This window comes from Wasmannia auropunctata, unplaced genomic scaffold (genome assembly GCF_000956235.1).
Source record: "Wasmannia auropunctata unplaced genomic scaffold, wasmannia.A_1.0 LD336106.1, whole genome shotgun sequence".
NCBI lineage: Eukaryota > Metazoa > Arthropoda > Insecta > Hymenoptera > Formicidae > Wasmannia > Wasmannia auropunctata.
In genome coordinates, this window is record NW_012026784.1 from 3,566,400 (window position 1) to 3,577,011 (window position 10,612).

Consider the following 10,612-nt stretch of genomic DNA (forward strand, 5'->3'; position numbering starts at 1 on the left):
GACGTGTGCTCTTCCGATCTGGAGGCTATATGGACGTCTAATGGAGGTTTTGTTCCATGTGGGTTGTCTCACTCAACACGTGCAATGTCCTTATCTAACTTATTGAAATGCCATCTGTTGCAAAATCCAGCACTTACTGCTAGACGCAATTTTTGCTGTCTTTGCTTTAGCTAAGCGTGCAAATTACTATAAATTGCAGTTGGAACGATAAACCTTTTTCTACTTTGCTTTCAATCGTAGCTCAAAAGGTCTTGTATTATTTGTTCCTGTAATCCGAAGGGGGCGAGCTACTTATTTTGTAGGTACATATGAGCTACAGAACTTTAACAATGAAATGTTTACGTCAGGTAATAGCTAGGTTACGATCGCTGTACGACACAAAAAAGGTAATTTTTTAATTTTTTGTTGTTTTCACTACAAAAAAATAGCTTGCCCCATTACATTTTATGTTTATTTCAATCCTGTAAAAGCGATTTTAATTCCGTTCAGTATTTTTAAAGTTATTGTTCCAACTGCAAATGTCGGTATTCCATCATCGCCTTAAGAGAATGCTGAAAGATCGGAAAAATTTGCACGAGGTCGATAAAACAGATTCTTCAATGTCAATAGTATTTCTAAATGAACTTCTTACAATATCTTGTCTTACTCAAACGTGCATTGTCCTTATTTAACTTATTGCCATCTCTTGGAAAATCCGGCACTTACTGCTAGACGCTTTGTTTACCATTCCTATCAGCCCTAAGCCCCCGAATTACCATAAATTGCAATTCAGTGGATTTCTTTTTTTCTACGCTTTCAATTGTAGCTTAAAAGGCTTTGTATTATTCGTTCATGTAATTTGTGTTAGACGTAAGCATTTTGTATATATGATCAGCTACAGAACTTTTACACTAATGAAATGTTTACATCAGCTGTACGACCCAAAAAAATGTAATTTTATAATTTTTTTTCCGATTTTAGTACAAATTCGACCGTCTAACACCACAATTTCATGTTTATTTCAATCCTGTGAAAAGATTTTCAATTCCGTTCAGCCAATTCGAAGAAATTTACTAAACTGCAATGTGTCGGTATTTCCGACCTTTTAGCATTCTCTTATATAAGATGCATCCAAATTATCGAACCGAATTTTGAACCGCGAGCATTTCGCCGAGTATTTCATTCATTCATTGTTTTTTGCCAAACTGTGACAAATGCTCGCCAAAATATACAGCTCGATAATTTGGATGCATCTTTACTCTCTGTTTGAAGCGATCAAAAGTTTGGGTGCGAATTCGCATTCACACCTCAAATTACGTGTGTAAAATCGGGGAGTACGTGAAAAAGGATAATATACATTAATTATCTGATCAACTTAGCAGCTTCATTTTTATAAAATATAAGTATTTTTCAATCAAGATTTATTGTATATAAGTGATAAAAATAATTTTCTAAATTTTATGTAATACATATAAATTTTATAATATACGTAAATATAATTATGTAAATAATTCTGTTTATATTTTTAAATTATGCCTTTAAATCTTCACACATTAGTATTATAAAATAATTTTTCATGCATTTATAACGTGTTGCATTTATTTTCTCACTTCCAAAAAACTTCTCACACTATCGGGAAAAATATTTATATTTTATTCAATCAAAACTATTTTTTTTTAACTTAAAATACAACATTTCATTAACAAAATCTAGTAAGATTTGTGTGTCATTTCATTAAAAACTAAAAAATGGCAATTATTTATCGAAAAAGTAATTTAAAAACATGCAGTTTTAAAAAATAAAGTTTTTTTTGAAAATGTAATATTACCAATCAATTGGTAAAAAAATTTTACGTTAGAAAACACAACACGCACGCGCGCGCGCGCGCGTTTTATTTTAATTTCGCTTTCCAAAATTTAATATTATCAACCGATTGGTCAGAAAATTTTACATTAGAAAACACATCACGTTTTACTTTCATTTCATTTTTATTTTCAGAACATATAAAACATTAAAGACGCCTGGTGGAAATTTATCTCCTGCAGGTATTCTTTACAAGTGCTTAAAACGGAAGTGTTCTTTACGGATATATTATTTTACGTTATTACTATTTTCTTGTACAATCTAAACAATCGTATTTATAATGGTATAGTTAATTAACGTTATTATATTTCCTTACAGTTATTATATTTTCTACAGTTTGTACAGTTTACTTTTTCCATCTCAATTTTATAATACATAGTTGAGATATATTTCGTTTTAATTTTGTAGTTATCACTTTTTTCTCTCAATCCAATGTACATTTTAAAGAATTCTGAATTCTATATGTATATAATTGATGTTATATTTTTCATGAATAGCGAAATTTATTGATATAGACAGAATACTATATATGCAGCAGCAATTTCGAAGCATTAGAGATTTTTTAAATCCTTAATTCTTAAGATTCCAATGGTGAGTTGGCATAATATTTCGTTCCAGCTCCAATAATGTCGTGCTAAACTCAAAGTCTTCCCACTTATATATATTTTTTTTGTATTTTTAAAATTAAAAGTATTTTTTATGCTCATGTGATTCAGTATTCATATCATGTATATTAATATTTTGCTTTATATTAAGTCTCGTTATTGCATCGTAAAATATTTAACAAATTTTTGCCTAAATTTGATATGAAATTGAACTTAATAAAGGAAACTGTTTCCTTTCCTGTGAAAAAATCCTCATCCAGGTATAACATATATCATATATGTATTATTAAAATTTAAAACAATATAAATTATTTCTTAAATATATATTAATAATATTATCAAAATATCTAATATCTTTCCTTTTTATAAAAAAAGTTATAAGAAATCTAAAATTTTTATTGTAGAATTTTTCTATTTTCGTTTGGACCTGACGAAGCAAAATGTTAAATTTGTTACGAAGCGTAAAGAATTAAATATGATTAGATTTTTTAAATAAAATTAAAAAATCGAGATAAAATATTTAACATTCTGCCATTGATCTTCATCATTACGTGCTCAAAATCTTGAAATCGTTATTCAATTTTGGCGGTCTCTGTGAATTGGAACGTATTGATTGCGCGAGAAGTCTCCCTTTGCAAAGGGTGAGTCGAGCCCGTAATTAGGGTGATGATTTGCCGTGTCATTTTTCTCCTGTTACTCTGATGGTACAGTGTTATGACCGTGACAGAATTTGTCTCACAATCAGTGAAAGCAAGCAGCAGCAGCAACAGCAACGCAGGTATGAACCAGTTTCGAAGAAGGTGGTGGCAGTGGAGGGTGCGCTCCAATCATACAGACGATGACGTTCGAGAATCGCGAACGGATACGTGTGACATTTCGAAGACTAATCTCCAAGCAATGCTCGAAAATTCAATAAGGGTAAATAAATACGATAATAATAGGAGAGCAAAAACTGAGGTAGTTTTCACCCTCATGATGATTATCTTCATCGCATATTTATATTGGCGGAGAATTATTGAGATTATTGCGTATAAGTGCGTGCATATATTTTCCTATATACGTATAAAGGATGATTTCTCTTGTTAAGGATAAATATGTAAGTATATTGAAATTTATTGTTGTTTTACGGTGTATAGTATATGCCATAATTAAGGGCGCACATAAGATATATCACCGACACTGCTGTTGCCACACTCGCCACTGCCGCCACCGTCGTCGCCGCCGCTGCCGCCGCTGCCGTCGTTGCCGTCGTTGCCACCGCCGTCGCCGCCGTCGCTACTGCCGCCGCCCCATGCGTCGTCGTCGCACCACCGAGCGTTTCATTTGATATGTTGGGGTTGCGTTCGCCATCGTGATAGCCGTCGAATCGTGTTAATACGTGCCACGCACATTCCGTCATTCGTCGTGCTCTTGTGACTAGTAGGCGTGTCGGGGATCGTGACGACCGTGTGAGAGTGCGAATATCGTGCGAATAGTGCGAATACCGCATCTCGAGAGAGACAGACAGAAAGAAAAGAGAGAGAAAAAGGCTTTCGCGACGGGGTGAGTTCCTTCGGTAAAAGAGAGGCCTGTGCGGAGCGAGATCATGAAAATAAATCGAGGTCGTCTTTTGCGGTGGATGCATCGACTCCTGAAGAATGCACAAAGCATTACGGATAACTGTGATTCCGACAACTTATTCGAATAAATTCGATCTTTTTAAATTTTTTTTTCGAATTTTGATACATTGCATCGTGGTTTAAAATGCAAGAATCTATATTTTTTCCGTTAGTTATTATTTAGATATGTTGTAATTTTTTTGTAATTTTATTTCTATTTTCAGATTTTATTCTTTCTCATAATCCTGAAATATCTATAATACTTGCAAAATTTAATACTTTGGATATTTTAGATGAAATAATTTTTCAGAATTACGCAAAATTATTTTCTTACTGTGAAATATCTAGTCTTTTCTGAAAATCTTTTTTTTTAATTGTTGCGGAGTATCATAAGGGTGTGACAGTTTCGATCATATGGTATATTGACTCGAGATACAGCGTTAGGCGTGTCTGAAATTCTTGTAAAGATCGAGATTATTTTCTGAAGTGAAAGTAAAATATACAGACGCTGCATGCAAAAGTTTATTTTTTTACAAATTTTTTTTGAAAAATGTAATATTTGAGAGAGCGATATTTTTAATCCCAAGTTGTAAAATTTATGTTTATACGAATTATACACTTATAATTCATAAGTTTAATGGACAGATGATGAAAGTACGATGTCATACGAGAAGGTACGATGCCAATTTGATTCATTACAAATCTCATGACAAATTTGATGTATTAAACAATTTTTGAATCCTTTTCTAAATTTTAATTTTTGAGTTGATTACATTGGAATCTTTTTTATTCCAATTTATTTTAGAATTTTATATTTCTCTTTTATTTTTGTTCCTTGGTTTTACGAGTTAATCTTTTATTTGCGTTTTATAATGATTAATCATTTACAATTAATTAATTAATAAGAATATTTTAACATTTTTTTTCTTTCTTTTTGATTTTATGTAGTTTCTTTTTTTTGCTTTTATACATTCAGATATCCAGATTATATTTTTTAACTTTAAAACGAATCACTTCTACATTCTATTACTGCATTACGTTACAATTTTAATGTTATATTCATTGTTAAATTTAACATATGTATGTAATTGAATAAACTGTACTCACGAATCGTTTTTCAAAATGATAACATCAAATTTTTTTTTATTATTACTTAATATTTATTAAATTGGAATACAAACACACACACACACACACACACACACACACGCGCGCATATATATATATATATATTACTTACAATTAGTATTAGTTAAACTGAATGCATATACATTTATATATATTTTGTGAATTTGCATAGAAATAATCAAAAATTTTGATAATATACAAAAATTCTGATAATAATCATTTAATAATAAATATTTTGACAATTGTATTTACTAGGAATTCATATATCTCGTAAAAATTAGTAGATTTTTTGTATAAGTTAAAGGAATAATAGAAAAGATTTTTCCATATAATTCAGATATCTTATTGATAACTGAGAATCAATGTACTGAGTGAATGTAGATATTCGTTAATATTATTATTTGCTATGAAAAAAGTTTACTTTATATGAAATTGTTATAAATATTGTGACCAAAATAGTATTATAAATCTCTAACGAAGTATATTAATTGTAAAATGAACAATAACTACAATGCAAGAAGACTAGACTATTTTTCAAATCAACAAATTATATTATTTCAACATAATTTTAACGATTTTTTTTATTCGATGCGGGAGATAATAATGACATAATTGCTTCAAATATTGCGAGACATTTAAATAAGTCAGAAGTATTTGTGGATGTTTATTGAATATTCAACTAAATATTTTGCCAGATATTTGTGCTGTATAGGTTGCTCAATCTGTTAAAGAAAACCGGCATTTAACGTTGGAGATGCCGCTATTGACCATCTCGCTATCCTTTTCCGAGCGCATGGGCGCGGTTCTGATCCTATAATACTCTGTTCTACTTTCTAGCGTCTCCGTGCTGTTTTACATGCACTTCGCGTTTGTTGATTGTTCCCGTTTATCGAGATAGTGGAAACACCTCGGCGAGGTAGATTACCCTAAATGAGTATTGACAATTTTGTCATTTGTCAATTTGAAATTAATGAAATGAGAGACAACTTGCGAATTGACACTTTTTAAATCAAATATTTGAGAATTGTTGAAACTTTTAAAGAATAATACAAATTAATGAATAATTAGAATATAAATATAAATATAATAAATTTTTACTCAATTTTTAATCAAGTTCGAAAATATCGATATGTAATAATCGAATAAAATACTAAAATACTTTAACAGTTTCTATTTTGGTTGTAGCAAAAAGACTTCAAGTAATCAATGGCTATAATATAGAGTCAATTAGCCTTGATTCGAATATGTTATAAAAATGAGGAGTACCTATTAATTACATTATATTATCTTTTGTTGAATTGTATTACTTATGTTATGCTTGATGTATTATCGGCTGTTTTTACAGTTAATTTATAAATTGATAACTTGTATATAAATAGATCAAATTAATCTTTGTATATAATAGTGCTATTATATTAAAGAGGTTCTAGCGCTACTACTCTTAGCGGTTCTACTCTTTAGTCAATAAACAGTTTATTCTTAAAATTATGTAAAACGATTAAAATAATAATATTAAAACATTATTAGCAATACCTATTTCACTAATGTCATTATACATAATCATTATTAATTTTATGTTAGTAAATATTAAAAAAATGACAAAAAAGTTATAAGACTCATTTGACCTAAGTATCAATAGCAGGAAATAAAATATAACATTTATTTACTATTATATCTTAAAAAATAATAAATAAAATATAATCTCAATAAAAAATGTATAAATACATAACACATTTATCATAAATTTGTCGTATTTTTATTTATATATCAAATACATATGTTTTATAGTTTGTGTTTGACAACATGTCTATTTAACAAACATTTTTGTTTTTCTTTATTAACAAATATAAATTTCTTTCAAATTAGACGGTCAATTCAGATGAAACTTTAACCAAAACGAACTTAAATGTTTAGTTTAATAATTGTAAGTATAATAATTTTTTAATTTTTAAATAATTTTAAATTTCTGTCTTATATGCAAATGTTTCAAATTATCAGAAAATACGCTTACGAAATAAGGTTAATGCATGTACTTGTAATGTAAAATGTTATATATTTAGAATTAAATATCTACAAAACGATACGGTAAAAATCAATGAAATTTATTCTGGATATTGTGAATATATTATAATAAACTTTCGTATTATGTGTGTTATGAACTTGTCTTATATTTCATTAAACGCTGGAACCTCCTTAAATTATTTATTGCAGATAATTTTTTAAACTACAATATACAATAGAATATACATTGTATAATTGTGTGCGTGCGTGTGATTATATATGTACAAAATATATGTACATATTTGTATGTATATAATTTAAATAAAAATAATTACGTTAGATAAAATTAACAGAAAATAATACTGATATCATGAAAATGATATATACGAGTTATAAGGCATGAATGTTACAGTATCGCCGGCATTAGCATTATCCAATGTGTCCGATCAATGGCTAAAACTTTTTGAATATTGTTCAGGATCATGATCTTGACATATATCAAGGTCAAGGTCATTAAAAGTTGTTGCTCTTATTTTCATTCTTAAAAATTATTTTTATTTTTTGTAAAAGGAGGAACAACTTTCAATGATTATGACTTCGACAACATGTTTTAGCCATTGTTCGGACACTTTGGGTTATAGTAATATGGGCGATACTCTAACATTCAACTTTCGAGCCTTATAACTCGAAACGTGCATAATGGAAAACTATTTTATTGTGCGCAGTGGGAATTCGAAAAAGTGGCCAAAATTCAAGATTTCATTGGACTTTTCTGTAACTTGGTAAAAGATTTTCGATGTCGTTGAACGAATTTGATAAAACAAAAATTTAAAATTAAAAATGACGTACCAGATACTCCGCGCACGCCCTGAGATCATGCCGAAACATCCGAACATTCAATGAATTTCTTTATGAGATAAAAAAAGAGGAATATAAAGAATTTTTCTCTCGATTAAAAAATACGGCTCAAATGATAAAATCAGTACATACACGCGTACAATCGTGAAATCATAGCTAATCCGTGCTATTGGAACTAATGCGTTTATGCGTGGAAAATTACAGTATTTGCAAAATATCGCTGAAATAAGTTCAAAGTAGACATTATAATAAAGATGTTGACATCTTCAATTTTTTATTAGAAAATGAATTTTCGAGGAGCTGGAAAATAGCAATTTATACAAAATCGAAAAGAATAAAAATGGTGTCAAAATACTTAAGTTAGGTTAATTCTTCATATTGTTACTTTTTTCAAATCAAATACTAGTATAATAATATTAATATTACATGGAAGAAAAAAAATTCAAAAATTATAAGTTTAATTTTTTAACAATTATAATTATGTTAAGACTCGAATAACATTTCTATTTTCATGATGCTCCTGTAGGAACAGATATTTATTTACTTGCAAAAAATTTCTCTACAGCTATTTTAACTCATCTATTTTAAGATACTGTGATAATAAAGTGCGAATTTACATGTTGATTGTTGAAACTTTTTCGAGTTCCCTGGCCCACTATGTAGTATTTTGAAAAGTTCTCGAGACAAGCTACAAGAACATATAATACAATGAAAAATGGAGGGTTTCATTTAAGAAATTTAAAGTAATCTTTCCCTGACCTTGATAACGCCATTCAAGGTCAAATCAATGGTACCATTTGATGTTCCTCTTGAAGTCAGACTTTTGTCATAAGTATTTTTCAATGCCATGTCATATTCTCGAGATATTTTAGTGCATCACTTAAAATGACTCGTCCTGTATATGTATACATACATACGTACATACGTACATACGTACATACATACATATTGTATGTATATGTATATGTACATATTCCTTTCACACACATACATATATAAGCTCTTCCATATGCACTTCCATCCACTTAAGAACATGCGCGAAGCCTTATCTTCCTTATATCCTCGCCGTGGGCCTCGCTAGTGCCAAAAAAACACCAATGTTCCAATGAGCATAACTCTGTGAAAAAAAATCGTAGAGACCTCAACGACCTCGCATTCTTCTCGTCTCAAGAAGTCCTTTTAAATGAACCCTCACTCGATCCCATATGCCATTTAAGATTTTTAAATCCCTCCCCCGCACCCCTTGGAGGGTTGAAGTGAGTGTTTTCAAAGTTAAATGATAGATTACATTTTGTCATTATAGTCTTATAAATTTCAATCCAATATCTCGAACCGTTCAGAAATTATTTAAGTAGCCCCGAACTTTTGGCGGTCTCTGTATATTATACAAGGTGTCCGAAAAGTGTGGCAACCCATTAATATTTCAGAAACTAAGTGTTTTTGAGAAAAACGTTTTAGACAAAAGTTGTAGTGTTTAACTCTTTCAAGCATACATTTTTCCTTACCTACGATTGGCTTGAAAATTGGTACTCGGGAGTTTTCGAGGTTGCTGATTACGAATCTGAGGTCAAAATTTAGAAATTCAAAATGGCGGATTCAATATGGCGGACCCGAATTCGAAAAACGATGCAAATTTTATGAAAATGTATATCTGGGAATTTTCGGAGTTGCTGATTATGAATCCGTAATCAGATTCCCGAAATTCAAGATGGCGGATCCAATATGGCGGATCCGAATTTGAAAAACGATGCAAATTTTATGAAAATGTATATTTGGGGGTTCTCGGGTTCGCTGATTGCGAATCTGTAATCAAATTCCCGAAATTCAAAATAGCGGACCCAAATTCGAAACAATGCAAATTTTATGAAAATGTATATCTGGGGTTTCTCGGGGTTGCTGATTACGAACCAGTAATCAGATTCCCGAAATTCAAAATGGCGGATCCAATGTGGCGACTATAATCCGAAAAACAGTGTTAATCGAGTGTGTAAAATCGCTGAACCCCCAGATAAATGTTTTTATAAAATTTTGAACATTTTTTTAATTTGGGTTCGCCATATTGGATTTTAGAAATCTGGTCACGGATTCGTAATCAGCGACTCCGAGAACCCCCAGATATACATTTTCATAAAATTTGCATTGTTTTTCGTATTTCGGGTCCGCTATATTGGATCCGCCATTTTGAATTTTAGAAATCTGGCCACGGATTCGTAATCAGCGACTCCGAGAACTTCCAAATATACAGTTTCATAAAATTTTCATTGTTTTTCGAATTCGGGTCCGCCATATTGGATCCGCCATTTTGAATTTTAGAAATCTGGCCACGTAATCAGCGACCCCAAAAACCCTTGAGGGAAGATCTTTGCGTGGAAACTCTGAGAACTTTCGGAGATAATGAATTTCTTTAGAAAAATGGCTATTTTTTAATGTTTGTTTATTTGTATAAACAAAATCACCTATGATTTCGAATTATTGCACATCAATTCTTATTCTTGAATGTATAACTGATACCAAACCACAAAAAAGGTTCGAAAATTGAGTGAAAACAGATCGGAAGAGCACACGTCTGAACTCCAGTCA

The 10,612-nt window shown here is 30.4% G+C and overlaps 1 long non-coding RNA gene across 1 annotated transcript in view; it reads left to right on the forward strand.

Annotated features, from left to right (window-relative positions):
- Positions 1-3,729: 3,729 nt before the first annotated feature.
- Positions 3,730-10,612, forward strand: part of LOC105452517 — a 19,027-nt gene continuing 12,144 nt past the window's right edge. The window contains exon 1 of the long non-coding RNA XR_974736.1: positions 3,730-3,989. This is a non-coding gene — a long non-coding RNA (uncharacterized LOC105452517). The remainder of the gene's footprint in view (positions 3,990-10,612) is intronic.